Below are 21,997 nucleotides of genomic sequence, written 5' to 3'. Positions count from 1 at the left end.
CTCACTCTAGAATGGCTGAACTTATTTTTATGGTTCTACATGCCACTTGACAATAAAAGATCGTTTACAATTCTAGGAAGCATTTGCCTCTCCTGGTATTGCAAATCGGTACGATCTTTTGAAAAGAAATTTAGTAACACATTTCAAAAGCCACGAAAATGCCACTCCCTTTAACTGAATGATTTCAGTAAATTTAAAAGTCAGACATTAGAAGGCATGCCATGTTGCCTTTCACAAAAATAATTCTGCTACCATCCCAGGAAGCTGTTGTTAGAAGATCATGTTCAATAAGCTTACAATGTTTTCTATTGTTGTTTGTGTGACCATTAAAATTTCACCAGTATTGGGGAATTTTTACCTTTCGGATCATTTAGTTCAAACTGTTAGGAAGCAATTAGCTCTTATGTTCTTCTGGTTGGTCAAAGTATTTTACTTCCGGTGCAAGAGCAGGATCTCTGGGGCTGTGGAATGATCCATGCAGGCCCTGGCATGGGAGGGACTGGTTCCATCTCAATCTGAAAATCAGACAAAGGTTTATTTCTTACTTCTGCTATGCAATGTTGTCAGGTTGTTCTACCTCTTTTCCCATTCCTGAATATTACTTGTTGTGTAATAAAAATGATATTCTAACTAAACATTTTAAAGAAAAAAATTTGCAATCTTGCACTTTAATGCAAGATTAACCATAGTCTCAGCACTTTTGTCTGTGTTCTCTTTTCAACCTTTGTTTATAAACACATATGTTTCTATATAGAGCTGATTGTAAGAGGTATAGAATTCCACACTTTATAAATGCTTAGTTAACTTATTGTTTTCCATGTTGTCACATACACTTCAAGGGCCTCCTCTCAACCGACTGCAAGTTAACCACTGAGTTGGTGCCCCATTATTTCCTCGGTCATTTCTCCTATTGTTGAACATTTAGAACTTTTCTAATGATTGACTTTTAAATTTCTTGAAATTATTGAGTTAAAGGGAGCAGAATTTTAGCAACCTTTGTTGTGCGTCACTAAATCCGTTTTCAAAAGATTGTACTGATTTCAATGCCAATTAAATGTTTTACAAGTGTTATTTTCCAACTATGTGAGGATTATTTTTCAGTTTATTTCTATACATCGCTGTCTCTCCTCTCCAACCAGCAGAGAAAAAAAAAAGTTCTTGGGGGTGAATTAGGATATAGACATATATATATATGCTTGTGTGTTTACTTTTACTACGAATGTCTAAGCTTCAGATATTGAATTCTACAGATATTCTCTCACTGAGGAGCAAGAATAACTGACTTATCCAGGCTGCAAGTCTGGTGCTTGTTGTATTTGATAGTCTGATGCTGTAAGGTTTTTTTTTTCGTCACTAACTCTGAAGAGCAAAGTGGAAACTTTGACTTTTTGCTTCTGATTGCAGATTTCTATCCAAACAGGGAGTTGAGGGAAATGCTTCCTGCTGTCCTAATTACACAGTACTAAGTGAACGCTGGATATGGAGTCAGAAGGGAAAGTACACTTGTGAGCCCATCACATACAGAGAAAATGCTTTTGGTTCCCACTGTTGGCAGGGACAGGGAGGCACCACGTTGCCTTTCACGAAAAAAATCTGCTACCATCCCTGGGAGCTCTCGTTAGAAGGTCATGTTCAACAAACTCGCAAAGTGTTTTCTTGACCATTGTTTGTGTCACCATTACTCGACGTTGTGTAGAGTGTAGTCAGGTGATTTTATCCCCAATTTTATACCGAGACTTATTTTAGACGGGTTATATGACTCAGTCAGAATCGCATCCAAGCGGAACCAGAACCAAGTTTGTTTTCAACTCCAGTGCTGCTTTCCAAAGTTTTATTTCCATTTTCAGCCACTTAACTATTTTAAAACATATTCTTTGGAGTAGGGATCTCTCAATAGGAATCCACAGCAAAGATGAAGAGAAAACTAGATCAGTTGCCTTGGCAATTTTGTCCACTCAAACCAGGATATTCAGGGATTTCTAGATTGAATTTGTGTTTCCTTCTGACTACATTGTTGAAATAATCTGGATCATCTCCTGATCTTGCTCTTGGACTCTCTAGGTGTATTCTCAGTGTCTTTGAGGGAGGGAATGTGTTTTAAGCAGTGAGTTCCTAAAGGCCTGTGGAGGCCCAAGGCCATGCACACTGGGGGAGTTGTGAATCAAGTTGCATGATGGGCCCAGTCTATTTCAGGCAGAGCTGTTATTTTGCTGTTATTCTCTTTGGTCCGTTATCTTCCTTAGAGTAGTGCGTCTTTAAATGCTTTTTCATTTGGTGAAATCTAAACATTTGTCTCCAAAAGGAACGCTGCCAGGCCTCTTTTCATAATGAAGTGGTCATCTCCACATTGTAGATAGTAAATCACGTTCAAAGAAAAGACCTTAACAATTCTTCATATTGCCTTGCAGAAATCATAGTATATTAGATGTGCTGGGGAGCTTCACAGTCACTCAGTCTAACCCGCTCATGTTACAGACAGGGAAACTGGAGGCCTGGTGACTTTCCCAGTTATTAACAAGGTAGTGACTGAGAAGGGACTTCAGTTCGCTGTTTTTAATGACTGTTTAGCAAGCATCTGATGTTTGGTCTTCTTCTACAGAAAGGGAACAGAGTTGACTAAAGGGAAAATATCCTAGTTCAGAAATCAGAGGCAAAAAAATTAATCATAATCACAATAGCACCTTACAGTTGTGGAGTCCTTTATAGTTTTTAGACTCTTAGACACAGAGAAATAGAGAAATATAAATATGAAAGATAAGGTTTATTTGATATTTTATGAAATGGAACCTTAATTCACCAACATTTTTACCCCTTTATAGTACTGCAATAATTTGTTGTGAAATTCTGAAATGGTTTCTGAATTATCAGAGGAAGAAAATCATTTAAAAAAGGAAATCAGAGCTACTGGCTCTATCTTACTTCAGTCAGGGTCTTTTAAAATCTATTCAATATATTTTAACTAGACTAACTCATTCTTAAAGTAAGGCAGCTAATATAGAATTTTCTGAGGTTACTTAAAAAATTTTGGCAATTTCCTTAGCTCTGCATCAAGTATTTTTATTTCTTCTTCTTCTTTTTTTTTTTTCCTAAAGAAATAGTGTTTGTGGATCTTGATAACTGCCCACAACAGATATTAAATCATCTGGTTTTGATAGAGCAAGGGGGTATAATGAATGATTGAAACTAACATTTACAAAATCTTTGAAATTTGAGAGGCAGGTTCTTGGAAGAAGGAGGATACAACAGAATGGCCTCTGTATTGCTGGTAGGGCTCTGAAGACAGGATTTATTGCTTATGTTCTGATATGAAGAAACAGACTAGTGAAGTATGTTGTCAAAACTTTGAAAATTATAAGGCAATGTTCACATGTAAGTTGATAAAAGTAACAAAAGAAGTTAAGTTTACCTAGGTCCTACCCTAGGTGCTGCCATGTTGTCACCACCTTCATAATAACCTTCAAAGAGGTGCTCTGTTATTATCTTTAAAAATTACAGATGAAGAAACTGAGGTTTAGACAGTGTTAGTAACTTGTTCAAAGCCAGTCACTCAATGTGTGGCAGAGCTGGATTCCAAGTCAGTGCTGTCTGGCTCTAAAGCTTAGAATCTTTTCATTGCACTTTTATTATTACATCAAATAAATTATGATTAAAATATATTCTGCTTTCCTTGACAATTTATTTCAAGATCTAACCATTTCTTTTTCCTGGACCTGCTGAGCACAGAGCACTAGCTCTCAACTTCCCTGCCTCTACCCGCTGGCTGGGCTGCACCTTCTCCTGCTTCCTGTTCCTCCTGCTTCATCAGCACACAGTGGGACTACACATGAGCCAGGGTGTTAGACAGGCCCTCCTAGGACTTTGTCTTACTTCCCCCTTGGTGTTATGAGGACAAGCTCTGTAGTAACTAAATTGAAAATCTTACGAGCAAAGGCTCCCCACCCCCATGGGAGCACATCAGTGACATTTGGCTCCTCCATTTTGCTTAAGAAACCTGTGACCCAGACCCTCACCCCAGGCCCATAGTGAGAAAAGTCTGTTTTCATTTCTTCTTTCACCAAGCCCATCTGGATAGAGCAGGTGCAGGGCCAGGCTCTTAAAATAGAAGCCCTTGTTTCATGTGACGTGGCATGGTGGAAACTCCCTTGCTTCCTTGCCTGTTGATCAGATTAATGAAATGATGAAGATCTTTCCCCTCATCGTGGTGTTTTCTTGACTCCCTGCAATTATGAGTTGACTTTTCTGGTGTCTTCATTTGTAAAATACAGGACTTGTTCTTCCTAACCTCAAGGGTCTCTCCTAGCTTTGATAATCTGTGTCCATGCTTCTGATAAGGGCCCAGATTTTGGAATTCACCATTTCTATCTTGTTTAGTTCTCCCAGCAATATTATTCCACTAGGAACAGCTTGGACTAAAACTTATTCTTGGTTAAAGCACATCATCTCACCATGTTGACATCACATTTGCTCTATACCATCAACCATCTGTGTCCCTAGGCCCTGGACCCCAGTCTCCTTCTTTGTAAAGTAGGAATAATAATACCTTATTCATGGTGTGAATCATATGAGAGAGAGGATTTAACATTGTTTGGCAAGTGAAACACGTTAGGCATTCAGACAATGCTTGTTCACTTGAGGTCAAATAATAAGGTCCATTTTCTCTTCATGACTTCTAGTTATTGACTAGCTTTGAGGCTGAAAAATGAGTTTAAGATGGGCCCTCTGATCTCAAGAGGCTAGCAATATTTTATCTCTTTTTTAAAGCTATTTCCTAGAGGAAGGAAAGCTAGCAATATTTTGGATAAGACAAAATAAGTACATATGAAACAGTTAGAGAATGGATTAAGTCAGGAAAATCCTTCAAATGCTACACCTAGGACAAGGTACCCCATGCAGAACAGGCAAATTCTTAAAAAGATGGTCTCTGAGTCAAATTTTGGAGAGTGAAGTGTCAGCGTAGCTGATCATCCTAAGAAAAAGTCAAGACCACAAGTTATGGGTTCCAACAATGGAGAAAAGGCGAAGTAAGTTACGCACTGTTAGTAAGAGAGAATGATGTGCGCCTTTGAAAATGGTCAACATGATGTATAAGTAGAAAAAAGAAGTCCTGTGAAACAACAGCCAAGTGAAATAATTTGAACACAAAATTGTAGTAATGGTGTCAATGACCCTATGGCTATGTATGAAGATACTCAGATAAGTGTTAGAAAAGAATATAATGTGGGAAATTAAAATAATAGATGTGTTAGGGTTATGGGTTTATGGATGAATTTCAAAAACGTTCTTTTTATTAGGCTTTCACTTCATAAGCCAAACACTTTGAGAAATTACACATTGCATAATGACTTGGATGGCACAATATACCAGTCCCTGGGTGAAAATGCCATCTTTTTCTGGGGCAGGATTTCCTCTCTGGTTTTCATCATGATCTCTGCCTTTGAGTGGCTTGCTTTCTTTTAAGAGAAAAATGTATGACAAACCCAGTAGGTGATGGAATCCTCTCTCTTCCATTTACATTTCTGTGGATCTTCCTTCTGAAACTCCCTATAACCTAATATTGAATCTGAAGGAAGGGAGAGTTTCTGGGAGCCCTGATACTAGGGTTCAGGGATGTGTTCTGCCATTTCTTTAGAAAATGCCTGGTTCTCCCAAGAATGAGTCAGCCCTAATGGAGGTACCTATTCCTTCAAGCAAAAGCAGTCAACTTAGCAAATGGATAATTCCAGAGGTGATTTACATTTTACTTTGGCAGATGGAGCCCTCATTTTTAATAGAACTCCCTGTGAACTTCCTTTAAAAGTGTTTTGACTTCCCTGGAACACATGGACTCCATGCAGTGACGTGCCCTGTAGGTGGTAATGCATACTTAGGGCTGGCCTTCCACAGCTTGAGTAGGTGGGTTCCCTTTCAATGAAACAATCTGAAGAGATGCAACACAACTGTGACCCTTGGTGGTCTTCCAGCTTTTGATCGGATTCGAGTCACTCATTTCAACCCTATGCAAGCCAATCTGACGCAAATGAGTCCAATCTAACAAAAAATACTTGGGTGTTTGTGCCAATAAATCTAATGATCAAATCATTTCCCCGTGAATTACAAGTTAACAAAACAGCATAGCTCATGCTGCCCTCTAGTCATTCCTGCCACCATTAAGAAGCCTGAGGCTCCTTCTTACTTCTTGTGCCAACTTCTCAGGGCCTCCTTGTCTAATTTTGCTTGAGAATGTAGAGTAGAGGAAGGAGAAATGGACAGACAGCCTTGAGAAGTGGCTTCTAGTCTGGGTTCAACTCCAACTACTAACAGTGTTGACGAAGTCAGTCAGCTTCTAAAAGTCTCAGTCCCCATATTTGTTAAAATAAAGAGGGTAGTCTGGTTTTTCTGGCCCCTTCTCTCCAGTCCTCCCAGTCTATGAATTCATTTTTAGCTTTTTAATGCAAATTTTTGATTCATTAGAACCTAGCTTCTTCACTCTGCCACTTTTAGTTGGCTCTTGTTAGAGCATTAGTGCTCAGTTTGCACTATTAGAATTTTCCTGTGTTTGTACCCTTCAAAATTTTTCTTTTTTTGGCAAGAATTGAATTTTTTTCTTTTTAACTGGCTCCTTGAGGATAGATGTTGTGATATCTTTGTGCTTGTATGTCCTCACTGTGCCCTGCACTCTTAGGGCCCTTATCAAAACAACACATTTCTCAGTGATTCTGAGACTCTTTCTCTTATCTTTTGAAGTCATAGCTCAAGAATAAAATCATATCAATATTTTACATAAACCCTAGAATTTTTATAGATCAAATATTTCTTTTTAGAGTACATATTGGAAGTAACTTCACAAGGAACGTTTCTTTTCTTTTTTTTTTGGAAAAAGGATTTATTCTTTTTTTATTATTATTCTTTTTTATTATTATTTTTTTTTATTATTATACTTTAAGTTCTAGGGTACATGTGCATAACGTGCAGGTTTGTTACATATGTATACTTGTGCCATGTTGGTGTGCTGCACCCATCAACTCGTCAGCACCCATCAACTTGTCATTTACATCAGGTATAACTCCCAGTGCACCGAATGAGGTTGTTTGGCAGATTTGTCTGGAGAGACACACACCCTCAGGGCAAACAGGTACTCCTTTCCTGGGCAACTCAATGACCTCTTGCCTCTGGTCAAACCACTCCACAAATAAAGTGGACTGATCCTCTTGACTCTACGTGTAAGTGCCCATTGTGTGCGCACAGAGCTGGTGGGAATGGCCATGGTGCTAGGTGGGGGCAGTGTTGGTGGAGTTGGACTAGATTATCTGGGATCATGTGAAATGAAAATTCATTTCTAGCTGGCTGGCTTCAGAAGGTGCCATCTCCTATTTTTATATGAAGTGTTCTTTGGAACTCAGGGCAACAAAAGGTGGGTGTGCTGCACAAGGACAGCAGAAGAGTGAGCTGACCAGTCCCTGAAGTCACAGTTGGAAAGTGGATTAGCAGTGTAATAGAACTCTTCAGGGAGGCCTAATGGTCCATCAGGTCTAATGGTGTTGTTCCAGGTGGGTGGTCATGTGGAGTAAAAAGATTTGAAATCAGCGAGCACGTACCTGAGAGATGACATTTCCACTTGGGCAAGTCTCTTGATATTTCCGGTCCTGTTTCTTCATCTGTAAACTGGGTTAGTAATGTCACACTCTGTGAGTTGGTGCATCCAAATAACAAACAACCCCACACACAGAAAAACAATCCCCATAAATGCCCTATAAACATGTATTAATCATCAACAATTCATTTATTCATTCACTCATTTCTTCAACAAATACTTGTATGACCAAGGCACTTTGCTTTGTGCTAAGCACTACAATAAATATGGAATTGTATAAAAACCAAGGTGTAAAAATTCTAGTTCAGGTCCTCAATAAATGATAGGTGAATCAGACTGAAACATGGAAGTAAAGTAAGGAGGTCTTCCACGACTATTGTGATCCTCAAATGTTCTTTTGGGTGCACGGTTTCCCAGGGAAACTGCCAGTTTCTATAGTGGACAAAAGGCCTTGCTTTTCAGGAGTATATATTTTGATAGGAAATAAAGATAGAAATACTTGGAACTTAGACAAATTAAATACATAAATGATGGATGGTATGTAGAGAATACAGTACTGTGGGGAATCAAAGAGAAGGTGAATTCTGGGTGAAATCAGGAGGGTACCTCATTATTCACAGATGGTCTCTTTAGGGGAGGTGGGACTTTTTAGGTCAGCTGGAAATGGAACCAGGCTTTCATGTTCAGATATACCTGCAGCTAAATAGCTCATAAGAGTTATAAGACTAACAACTTTGTTAGTGTTACATTTGACAATTTATTTGTGCCTCATTATTTTGGAATGTGTCGAGAATCTGATAACATGGGTGACAATGCAATTTGCCACTGTATTATCAAGTAGTTCTAGTGAATGTGTAACTTTTAAGAACTTGTTTAATTGTATCCACCAACTCTTACTACAAAACATAGACTTGAAAGAAGCACATTCCTTTTTCTTGCTTAATCAAATCATTTCTTACATTAATCATTAGGGGTTACTACATTTCTGAGCAACGAGGCTCAAGAGTTGCTGGTGGAAATGTAATTTCAATTAGAAAACCAAACTGAGGTTGAGGGTGGAGAGAGCCAGCTGCAGAGGGTATCTGGACAGCAGCACGTATCTGCGAGCCTGTGTGGGTGCCAGGGTGGGGGCAAGGAGGGGTAGATTGTGTCATTTTCCGCGTACGTTTATTTAGCTTCTGCTGTTTCAGGAACTTTGGGTTTTATTAATAGTCAATTTAGGATATTCTGCCTCTGTCCTCAAGCATTGACAATCTTAAAAGGATGGGTGGGAATAGTGGGCATTAAGCCTCAGAATCTTCTAGTCCCTTGGCTGGAGTGGTTCTCTTTGCTATTGCTGCAACCTGAGGAAATCTTTCAAATTCTGGGTAGGCTGCTCTGGTTAATATAGTGGAGACTCTAATAAAAATTATGTCATCCAGCAATGGAACTCTGGTGCAGTGAGTGGCAGACTAGCTGATGAACATCTCAATGCACAGCATTTCTCAGAAACCCTCAGCCAGAACACTCCTAGGGAGGGCCTCTGTTTACAATGCTCTTCAGAGCCTGCCCAGTCTGTCTCTGTTTCTCTGTCTTTTCCTTTCCTTTCTCATTATTCCCATCACTATTATTGTTTCTCTTTCTCTAAAGTCGGTATATTATCCTTTCCCCTAGTCCTTTGAAAAATTTACTTCAATTGCGCACACAATGGAATTAAATGATAAACATCAATTTTCTATATAAAATACTGTGTACACCCACACTCACACCCGCAGAATATTTTCTATTTCTTAACAACAACAAGAAAAACAACAAAACACATAGAAAGAATTAAAAAATCTGGAGGAATATTGAAGGCCAGGGCAGATTATTTGTTTAGGTTAGTGACACTTAATCCAGAATTTCCTCACATCTACATTATTGTCTGGTGGATGACAAAGGAAAATATATATTGGAAACCCAATTGTGGATCCTTGAGAATACAGTAGAGAGTACAGTGAAAATTGAATGGGAGAAGGTGAGAAATCCTTCTTATTCGTGTCCAGAAACAGATTTGGGCTTTGGTTTGGTGGCTGCAGCTCTGAAAGGACTCAAAGTGAGTGTCTGTAAATCCTGCTCAGCACTACGAGGACAGGCGTTGCCATGTCCTCCTCTTCCTTGTGTTCCTTCCCTCATCTGCTTCCCTATTTCTAGCACATGGACCAGGGGTTCATAAATGTCTATAGGTTGGAAAAATCCAGGAATACATGTGGGGTCAGAAGTTGTAAGAGATTGGGTTGAATATATTCTGATTCCCCAAGTTGTTTGTCTACTTATTTTCTTTTTCTTCTCTATCTGTGATGGTTCTTTTTTTCTTGTTATTTGTATCTTTGCACAATGAAAGACAAAAAACAAAAATAGTCCTAGTCCCTAGAGGACTTCAGTAAACATGCTATCACTTCCCTGCCCATGAATCAAGAGGTTGGGAAGACAGGTCTCAATTGGCATGTAGCCCGAGAAGAGTTTGTCACATCTCAGAGTCTAGAACCTCCTTTCCCACAAAGATACAAAAACAAACACTTAACTCACTGGTCTTTTGGCTGGGAAGATAGCTGAATGATAGCACCGCTTTAAATTATATACTGATGACTGGTGCTGATGGTGCACATTTCTTTTTTTTTTCAGTATGAAATATCAGTTTTTGTGGAAATCCACCACTCACCCTAATCTGGCAGCATTTTGTAACTTCCATCATGGCACCAGGCAGGAGGCAGGATGGACTGAAGGGAAATACACTGAACTGAACAGGATCCTTAGGCCTATAAGTGAGACACAGTATTGGCAGCTAGTGCCTTCACCTTGTGGCTCAGTTTCTTCAGGTTTCAAAATTGAGAGACTTTTTTTCCCCCTCATTAACTATTTTATTTATACAGGAAAGGTAGAATTCTTTGTCCCTCCCCGACTTTATTTATCAATGCGTAGTCACTTAGTGATCTAGCAACCTCCCATGTAAACCAATGCGTTTTTTAAAGTATCACAATGAGCTCACAAATTTGTATATAGTTGATGTTTTAATCCATTGCAGTCATTATTTTTTAAAATTTTTATGTAACTTCTTTGATTTTATACTTGGATCTCTTTTTTCTTACTGTGAAAATCTCAGTTCCTAATGGAATTAAAACAAATATTTGCTTTTCTTTTTCTGTATCATGTTATTAGTACTACAATAAGACAACTGAATGCAGTGTAAGTTTTTTTGTGGTTCTTTTTCCTTTAGAATATATCCTACTAGAGGTGTACTGAAATTTATTTATTTATTTATTTTACTTTAAGTTCTAGGGTATATGTGCACAACATGCAGGTTTGTTACATATGTATACATGTGCCATGTTGGTGTGCTGCACCCGTTAACTCGTCATTTACATTAGGTATATCTCCTAATGCTATCCCTCCTTCCTCACCCCCAAAATTGAGAGACTTTTTGCTTTTACATGTTAAGTAGGTAAGGATGAATGGAAGGATTGTAATGTATTGCATATTGGAAGAAACAAAGGTATCAGGTCAAAGTTAAGAAGGATTTCTTTGTGAAATTACTGCAGGGAGAATATCCACTGAGCTCAGCCATTGAACTCAAGAACCTGTTAATAATAAAGAATATGAAAAGATTGTGAATTGAGCACCTTCTCTGCACCATGCTCTGTATGAAGTGGATTATACACAGTATTTCATTTGCTGCGCACAGTGATGTTGACATAGAGGTTTATTGTTATTGCTTTATTATAAACAAGTAACCCCAAACCAAGAGCGGATAAAAAAGTGATAGATTCCATGTGAGAGTTCATGAATCCATGGCATCCCAAACAGAGGTCTGGAGCATTGGAATGACTTGTGAAGACACTGTTGATGTTAGGTAATTCCCAGGTTGACTAATGTTTGGGCAGGAGGGGTGTACCTTCTCTGGCCTCCAATATGTGTTAGGTGCTCCTTCTGTGTCCTTCACAGAGCTCTCTAGGCACTCCTTTCAACTCCATTTCTCCGTGTTGCAATTTTTGATTGTTTCTACACTAGGCTAGGAGCTCCTTGAGTTGAGAGTTCTGTCTTATTGACTATGTTATCTGCAAATCTTCGTTGAGAGCCAGGTACATGGAAATGCTAATACATTTCTATGGAATTAGTGAAGGTGGACATTCGTACATCTAGGCATAGGAACAGGGTTTTTTCTGGAGTTAGTGTTATTTGGTGTAGAAAGGCTGTCAATAAGCCTTATGACTTGAGGAAGGATCAACAGATGGGTGGATAGAAGTACAGATGGTTATATGCATGGATGGAAAGGGAATGTAATAGAAGAGAATGCTTCTGTCATGGGCTCTAGGAAGTTTACTGAAATGTATTCTGAAAGGTTGATATATATAGTTCATCCTTAATCTTCCCAGCCTCTCTTTTCTGAGAATACCAAACTATTCAACATAAATGGTTTCTTGCTACTCTTAAATATTTCCAGGACACTTCTGGGTCTCATGAAGCACCTGCTTGCTCACAACTTCATTCTTACATGCAGTCTGCATGGGTCCTGTTACCATATCCATCTCTTAGAGGGCACTATTATTCTGGGCTGAGGTTTTCCAAGATGAGAACCCCAGGGCTGGAGATGAAGCAATGCATTTAGGTGAAGTGATATCAAACAAGGTTGGGGTTGGTGTTACTTCCATCCCAGTGCTGGACACAGTCTCAGCCAGGTGCTGTGGGGGCCCCAGGTGCGTGGGGCCTTGGGAACTTCTGAAAGGGCGTGGAGTGCTCCACCCAGCCCTGTTGGAGGAGGATGGGAGCGAAAGCAACAGATGTGCCCAAGGTTCTGTTTTCAGTTCCCCAAAGGGTCTTCTCCTTGACTAAAGCGGTGTGACAGTTGCTATGACAGTTGCTATCTTGGTCCCTGGGACTCTCCCTCATAGGGTAGCATTACTTTTTTTAATCTTCTCAGGCTAGTAACCATGAAACTTTGTAATAACTAGTCTGAGGTAGGGCTGGTTGGGGGCATGTTTGGGCCTGAGTACTGGGATGTGATGGTGGAAGATGCTGGGGTACCAAGAGGTACCTTTCATTAATGAGTTATTTTTCCAAATTAGACCAACACTCCTCCTAGTTGTCTTAGGCTTGGTGACTCTCCATTTTTGCAGACGTTCAGAATTCTTCCCCTGAGATGTCTGCAATTAGCTCAAATAGTAAAAACATAACAGATAGAAAGAACACTGACCTTGAATCTCAAATCTGTCTCTACCAGGTCATGTCATTCAGTCTCTGCTTGGGTCTTCTCATGTGTTAAATGAGAGATTTGATTTCCAAGCTCCTTTTCACTCTGCAAGTCACTAATGCTTTGCCTCTGAAAATGGCAACCACGAAGAGTAGTTATTGAGAAACCAGCGCTGTGTTTTGGAGTTAGGGCTCTTGATCGGACTGCCTGAGTTTGAATCCTGATTTGGGAATTTCTGATGATGTGATCTTGGACATGGTATTAACTCTCTCTAAGTCTTAGTTTTTTTTTGTCTACAAAAGAGGGTAAAACAAGCTCCCCAGAGGTTGCTGGAAGATTCAGTGACATGATGCTTGTCAGTGTTGAGACGTTGTATCCATTACAACTATCACAGAATGAAAACCTGTTACAAGTTGGCATGGGCTGAGATGCCAGCAATTTCATACATCTCTTTTGTGCCTATTTTGTTTTTTCATTTTGATCATCAATATTTTAATGCTGTGTCATAAATTGGGGCTCTTTCTTGTTTGTTCTTGGACCCATGGTGAAATAAAACCTTATATATTTTTTAGAAGGATTCATAGAGATGAAAGGCCCTTACTGAACATTCAGTCTGACCTTATTAGTTTTAAAGGAGCTGACTGAGACCTAACTGTTCCTATTACAAACCAATATTATTGGAAACCAACACAGAAGCTACCATGTGCAAAACTGTGGGGAATGCTTGGAAGTCTGGGTTTGACAACCTGAGTTTAAATAGTGATTCTTCGTCTTACTAGCTCTGCAATCCCAAACACGTTATGCAATCTTTCTTAGTCTGTTTCTTCATCTATGAGACAGGGCAAATGAGAAACATTTCAGTGTATGGCATGACAGCAAAGGGGGTCATACAAGTGACACTGCTAGCAAATGTCAGCCTCCTTCTCTTCTCTACCTCCTAACTGCTTTGACCCTCTCCTCTGTCATCCCTTTTCTGGCTACATGCAGAAAATCTTGCTAACTTTAGGGATACAAAAGGCTCCAGAGTTGGGAGATAGACCGTTCTCATACAGAGATCAATAACCACATGGTATGGGTAGTAAGGGCTGTTCAGACCCTGAGAAGAGTTTGGCAGGTCAATAGAGATGTGGAAAGGATGAGAGGAACTGGGGAGAGAGACAGAGAAGAGGGAAGGAAGAGGAAGGGAGAAAGGATGACATTTTGTATCTGAGAACAGGAAAGGAGCAAGTGGAATGGAAAGAGGAGAGGGAAGGCAGCAGGTGAGGGCATGTCTGTTGGGGTGTTTATGGAGGGTCTTTTCGGGGAAAGGGTCTACAAATGGAGCCAACAAGAAAGGACTGGCAGGTGGTCGGGATGTCCTCCTGTGAGAGTCACTCTTCTCCCCATCCTCTCCTCTCTTAGCACCCTCGCTAGAGCTTTTCCTTGCTCATTTCCATTTTCAAGATCTTTCCAAGCTTCTAAACCTGCAAAATCTAAGTGACATACATTTATTGGAGAAATCACAAACAGTTCCCAGCACCCCTGTGGACCTCTCTGCATCTGTGCCCTGGATACCTCTTTCTCCTTTGCTTCTGTGGATGAAATATCTGTGTTCCTAGCTGAGGATGACACCTCCATCTGTCTTCATCCACCCTTCTTACCTCCTCAGGAACATTGCTCCAGCAATTTTCTCTTCTCTCCCCTTCAGCACCAGCTTTTCCCTTTCTACCAAATCATTCTTATTAGCACTTAAAAGTGCTGTCATTTCTCTCTGTTTAAAATAAACCCTCACTTGCATATCATGTAGAACTATCTATAAACAAAATATTAAAACATAAGAAAATAAAGAAAAGTAAAATATACCCTTTGTAGAGCCCCCTTGTCCTTCCAGTGACCACCTCATTTCTTTCCTTCCCTCTTCTAATTCTCTCCTTGAAAGCATTGTCCATGCATGCTCTCTCCAATTTCTTTGCTCTTATTCTCTTTTTAACCCATTTGGATCAGACTTTTGTCCCTGGTGTTCTATAAAAACTGCACTTGTCTAGTTCACCGGTGATTCCCAATATGGCTAAATCCAGTGGCCCATTTCCATTCCTAATCTTGGTTGACCTGTTATCAGCAATTGACACAGTTGATCCACTTTTTCCTGTTTGTAATGTTTTTCCTCTTGGGTCCTAAGATAACACCAGTCTCCTGTTTTTTTTTTGTTTTTTTTTTTGTGTTTTTTTTTTTGTTTTTTGTTTTTTGTTTTTTTTTTCATCTCCTTCTCTAGCCAGTCTATTTCAATCTTCTTTTCTGGTTCCTCTTCATCTTGCCAGCTTCTTTACATTGGAGTGCCTCCTAGCTCAGTGCTTGGATTTCGTTTTCCATATGTCATTGCTACGTACTTCCTCCCAGTCTGATGGCTTTTTACACCATATGTGTGGTGATGACATCACGTTTGTGTCTCCAGCACTGACCTCTTGCTTCTGAATTCTTGACTCTTATAGCCAGTTGTCCATCTGACATCTCCACTTGCTTGTCTAATAGACATCTCAGACTCGACGTGCCCAAAACAGAGCTCCTAAAGCTTCAGGAATCGAGACTGTGTCTATTGGCATAAGGATAATCAAATTGATCAGGGGAATTAAATAGAATAGAAATAGACCAAACTTACATTGCCAGTTGATTTCTAACAAAGACACCAAAGCAATCTAATGTGAAAGAAAAGTCTTTTTACATGAATAGTGCTGGAGTTTTCAGCAGCTCATGAAATAGGTATATATTTTATGAAAAAAAGTAAAAATAAAAGTAAAAAATAATGCTGGAACAGCTGCACATCCACATGGAAAAAATAAACCTTGACCCTTACCTTATACACAAAAATGAATTCCAGGCGAATTCAAGTTGAGCTTCCAAACTTATCCCTATGTTCTATAGACTTCTTCATTTCAGTTAAGGCAAATCTATCCTTCCAATTCATCAGGCTGAAAACCCTGGATTCCCACTTCAATTTTCTTTCTTCCCCACATCCACACTGGCAGTGCTTCCTGACAGGGCTACTTTCAAAGTAGCTTCCTCACCCACTTGGATTATGTAACTGGTTCCCAACTGGGGTTTCCACACTTCTTCCTATCCCACCCCTGATGGGTTATTCTCATCAGATTACCTAGAGAAATCCTGTTCATATATGTCAAATGATATTTTTTTTTGGCATTAAGCTGGCCCATGAAGAAATAAGATATAAGAAATAAGAGTTCCCTTATAAGGGGAATAAGGGACTCTACAGAGTCTCTAAATAAGGGGCTCTAGAGAGGGTATTATTTTTGTTTTTGAGACAGGGTCTCACTCCATCTCCCAGGCTGCAGTACAGTGGCACGATCACGGCTCCCTGCAGCCTCCACCTCCCTGGGCTCCCTATCTCAGCCTCCCAAGTAGCTGGAACTACAGGCACATGCCACCACACCTGGCTAATTGTTTGTATAATATTTTTTGTAGAGAAAGGGTTTCCCCATGTTGCCTAGGCTGGTTTCAAACTCCACCCACCTCATCCTCCCTAAGTGCTGGGATTACAGGTGTGAGCCACCGTCCCTGGCCTCAATATTATTATTTTGCTCAAAGCCTACCAGCCTCAGCTCACTTACAGTAAAAGAAATGCTTTCTGTGACCCACAAAACACGACATGACCTGCCCTCCTTATAACCCTGTATCGTGAGCACTCCGGGCACATGCCCACCTCGGGACTTTTCATTTGCAGTTCCTGCTGTGTTCTTACCTATTTATCCACATGGTTTACTTCCCACTTCATTTAAATCTTCACCTGAATGCTACCTTCTTAGTGACACCTTTCCTGATGACCCTGTTGAAACTTATAACACTCCTCCAACAATTCCTGCCCTTGCTTTAATGCTGTCTTTACCCCATCATTACCTAAAATAATAAATTTTAAAATTTATCAATCTTTATCATTTACCTCCCCAGCTAGACTATAAGCTTCACAAAGGCAGGGAGTTTTACCTGTGTGATAGCCTCAGTATTAAAGACAGTACTTGGCACATTTCAGGCATTCAATACATACTTACTGAGTGAAAGAAGAAAGTGTGGCCTGGCACAGTGGCTCACGCCTGTAATCCCAGCACTTTGGGAAGCCGAGGTGGGCAAATCATCTGAGGTCAGGAGTTTGAGACCAGCCCAACCAACATGGTGAAACCCTGTCTCTACTAAAAATACAAAATTAACCGGGCGTAGTGGCACATGTCTGTAATCCCAGCTACTCAGGAGGCTGAGGCAGGAGAATCACATGAACCTGGGAGGCAGAGGTTGCAGTGAGCTGAGATTGCACCATTGCACTCCAATGTGAGCAACAAGAGCAAAACTCTGTCTTGAAGAAAAAAAAAAGTGTAAATTGTGATTGAGGTCTACAGATGACTGGTCAGTGTTTCCCATGTCCCCAAACTGTTTTCCTGCCTGAAGCTGTTGTTTCATGGGGCAAGTTCAACTTCCTTGTCCATTGCTTGACTGTCCAATTAGATTGGCAGAGCACTAATGGCAAGGACTGTGGATCTTATCTTGTACTGTTCTATATCCTCCACTACTGCTGCCATTGTGAGGGGGAACATGGGAGTGGCTTCCCTCCATCCAGTTCCCTACATCATATGTCATATCATACAAATAGATTAGTATTTATAAATGTTTTAGGTCTACCTCCTTCTCACGCTGTACAAAATATGTCATATCAATACTTGAGTTTTAGTACATTCATATTCTTGGGCAATTATGTAATTATGGCTTATGTTGTTATAACTACTATGCCCATATTTATAAGAAAAAATTATTGAGAGCATTTCCAGGAGAATAATTGACTGGAAGAAGAGAGAGTGGTGAAAAGGAATTAATAGTGAGCTAACTGTCAGGATATACAAGCCAAGCCTTCTAGGAGCCAGATAATCTGAAGCAGGAATTTCTCTGTCAGTTTTCTTATCTGTACAATGGTAAGAGTGGGGGTATTGAAGTAGAAAAATCCTTTGATTAACATTTATTCTAATCCTTGCTGAGGTGCTGGGTGTGAGTCCAGGGAACTCTTATTTCTTATATCTTATTTCTTCATGGGCCAGCTTAGTGCCAAGATCCAAAACTCTCTTGTGCTTGGGACCATTTTCAAGGATACGTTTAGTAGTTTAGAATAATCTAGATAACACTGCCTGATAGAAATACGCGGGAAATATAGAAAATTATAATGTGATCCACATATATAATTTAAAAATTTTTACTAGCCATGTTATAAAAGCAAAAAGAAATCTGTGAAATCAATTTTAATAATAAATTTGGTTGCTTCCAATATATACAGGGTAATCTCAACGTGTAATCAATATGAAATATTAAAATTTACCTGTATTTTTTATACAAAATATTAAAACTTGGATGTGTTTTTACATATATAGCGCATCTCAGTATGGACTGGCCTTATGTCCAGAGCTCAATAGCTCTGCGAGGCTAGTGGCAGGATATTGGATATCAAGTCTAGAACGTATGTGAGTTGATTCAAGGTTCAAGCACACTGAGGCTGAAAGAGTTATGACTGAAGAACAAGTTCAAGGAGGAAATCAAACAATAGCCAAATTTCACTGAGCTACTCCTTCCATTACTAATGATAACAAATATTTATAGATCCCTTAGTATATACTGGACCTGATGCTTAGAACTTTATGTGAATTGTTTCATTTAATCCTCACAACAATCTTACAGGTAAGATCCCCACTCCCTTTCAGATGAGAAAACAGGTAAGACCCCCACTCCTTTTCAGATGAGAAAACTGAAGCACCAAAGTGCAGTAACTTGCTATTATGACTTGTGAGCACATTTTCCCAGGCAATTATATGCACAGGATGATGTAGGGAAACCAGCCCAATAACTTATTCACTATGTTTCTCCATGCTCATGGTAATGGCTGACTTGATCCCTGGTGGCCACCCACCTGTGCTCCATGAGTGAGGGAAGGGCTGCAGAGCCCTTGGCCTGCGTTCTAGTGACTTAGACTTGGGTTCTCCAGTGGCTGCTCTGGTTGACAATTTAATTTAGTAAAATGATAGATCCCACCCTGATAGCTGTTATAAAAAATCCTCCTTCCCCTTCCCCAGCGCAGGTACCCAGCCCAAGGGGCACTTTCTGTGGGAAGAAGAAAATAACTGGCATGCACTTGAGCTCACTGGGGGTGCAGGTTTCAAGAAAGAACAAAGAGAGCTATTAGGTTGCAGGGAAGCAGTTGAAGAGTTAAGTCTTGGAGTTGTTAATACCTGGAACAAGGTCCGGTGTGAAAAGACAAAGAAACACACAAACATCGATCTGGCTTCCTCTTTTCTCTTTCTGTTTCATTTCTTATCCTCCATCAGTCAGCCTTTGCTTCCTCTTTCTCCTCCTTCACCTCCTCCTCCCCGCCCTTCCCAATTTCTTTCTGTCTTCCATTTATTGTTCTTCTAAAATTCATTTACTCATCCTCTCTTCTCCATTTCTCTTTTCTCCAAAATAATATGTTCAACTTATTGACTTGCTCAGGGACTTGTGGGTGAAGGTATTAACACCAACTCTAGGAAACATGGCGAATTCTAAAAACTTGTTCTCACAGGAAAAAGAATTAAAAATAGAAAGCTATAGTCCGGTTTTGAAGCCAGAGAGGACCCCACTCTGATGTATAGACAAGAGAGCCAGAAAAATACTTTGAAATGATCAGCGAAGCTCCTTGTCCCACAGACAGGGTGAGGGAGGGACAAGGGGAATTGTGTGCCCAAGCTTACCTGGGATGGTGTAGGTGACTGATAAGAGTGTCAGTGGAGGTGGTGGTTAGCATTTGGAGTGCCCCAATCTTGTGACACTAAACATTTATTGTTATACTAACCCCACTGCCAACTATCAGTAAGTTTTCATTTTTCTTACTGTGTCTTAGTCTCCGTGGCACCATACACTGTTTTCCCCCATGTCCAGGCATCGTTCCACAGTTGATATGAGGCTCTGTGTGCCATGGGTGTGGGCCTGCCTCTTCTCTCTCAGAATGACCACTGTTTCATGCTTGGTGAGCCACATGGTGTGCCAAGCTGCCATCTCTGACCTGGAGAAAGGATACCCATCCTACCACAGATGGGGCATATCATGGGATGGCCTTCCTGGTTTTCCTCTGCAGACATATTTTTCTCACATTTTTTTCCTCTCCTCCATTCTCTTTTTCCCTCCCTCTTTGATTTCTTCTCTTTTCCTTTTCTTTCTCTTGCCTCGCTTCTGCCTTAGATCTACCATGGGACCCAGGGAGCTTTGGAGCCAAAGAGTAGCCTACCCTGAAGATCAATGAAAGCACATGTGTTCACTCACTAGCTGGCACTCACTGAGCTTTTCATACAATCCACAGTGTGCTGAGCTTTTTACTTGTGCTATCTCTTTTAATCTTCACAATTCTTTACCTATCAGGCATTACCATCATGATCTGCACCTTACAGGTGAGAAAGGGAGGCCCAGGCTGATTAAGAAACTCGCTCAGGACCTTGACCCAGCCATCCCATTACTAGGCATATACCCATGCACACATATGTTTATTGTGGCACTACTCACAATAGCAAAGACTTGGAACCAACCCAAATGTCCATCAATAATAGACCGGATTAAGAAAATGTGGCACATATACACCATGGAATACTATGCAGCCACAAAAAAGAATGAGCTCATGTCCTTTGCAGGGACATGGATGAAGCTGGAATCCATCATTCTGAGCAAACCATCGCAAGGATAGAAAACCAAACACCACATGTTCTCACGCATAGGTGGGAATTGAACAATGAGAACACTTGGACACAAGGTGGGGACTTGTCGTGGGGTTGGGGGAAAGGGGAGGGATGGCATTTGGAGATATACCTAATGTAAATGACGAGTTAATGGGTGCAGTACACCAACATGGCACATACATACATATGTAACAAACTTGCATGTTGTGCACATGTACCATATAACTTAAAGTGTAATAACAATAATAAAAAGAGAAACTTGTCAGGGCCACACAGCCTGTACCTGTCAGAGTAAGGGCATTCTCATTCCAAAGTTCATTTTTAGAGCCAAAAGCATACCACATCTCAGGAGAAGCAGGCTAGACCTCTTGTCTGTTTGGCTTTTAACTCATGCTGACCTGAACTTTTTGGATTTGAGTAACTCTCAGACCTGTGGAGCCTGATTTCTGTGAGTGGATTTGGCCAGCCACCTGGGGAGGTGAACCCTTGCTGGGGTCTGGCTCATTAGTGTAGAAGGGAGTTCCTTGGGAGGTGTGCTCTCTTCTCGGCCATCCCCATTGTAGTAGTTTCTTGGTTCTTCCCTAACAAAGTACCACGAACTAAGAGCCATAAAACAACAGAAGTTTGTTCTCTCATAGGTCCGGAGACAGAAATCTGAATTCAAAGCACAGGCAGAGTTAGTGTCTTCTGGAGGCTGTCAGGGAGAAACCATTCCACACCTCCCCCGCTTCCGGTGGCTCCCAGCAATCCTTGGTGCAGGGAGAAACCATTCCACACCTCCCCCGCTTCCGGTGGCTTCCAGCAATCCTTGGTGCAGGGAGAAACCATTCCACACCTCCCCCGCTTCCGGTGGCTTCCAGCAATCCTTGGTGCTCTTTGGCTCTCAGCGGCATCCCTCTGGTCTCTGCTGGAGGCGTTCTTGGTCACGTGGTATTCTTCCTGTGTGTCCCTGCATCTCCAATCTCCTTGTCCTTTTAAGGACACCAGTCATTGGATTTAGGGCCCACTCAGATCCAGCATAAAAAAAAAGTTTTTAAAAAAATTATTTGGAAATAGTTATAGATACACAGAAAGTAGCAAAGACAGGATATAAAGCACGGAGGTCTGATGTGCCCTGAACCCATTTTCTCCTGATGGTTACTTCTTACATAATTACAGTACAATATCAAAACCAAGAATTTGACATTGATAAAATAGGTGTGTACAGCTCTATGTCATTTTATTACATGTCTAGTTGTCTGTAACTACCACTGCAATCAAGACAGAGAATTATCCCATGATCATGAAGATCTCCTTTTATAGTCTAGTCTATTCTTTTTTCTCCACCCTAACCCCTGGCAACCAGAATCTGTCCTCTATCCCTATAAAGTTGTCACTCTGTAATGTAACAATGTAACATTACATTATAGGGTGTAATGTAACATTACATTATAGGGTGTAATTACATTATAGGGTATAATGTAACACCCTATAATGTAACAATGTTACGTAAAAGGA

Source organism: Mandrillus leucophaeus, unplaced genomic scaffold (genome assembly GCF_000951045.1).
Source record: "Mandrillus leucophaeus isolate KB7577 unplaced genomic scaffold, Mleu.le_1.0 Scaffold602, whole genome shotgun sequence".
NCBI classification, from domain to species: Eukaryota; Metazoa; Chordata; class Mammalia; order Primates; family Cercopithecidae; genus Mandrillus; species Mandrillus leucophaeus.
This window is presented reverse-complemented; position numbering follows the sequence as displayed.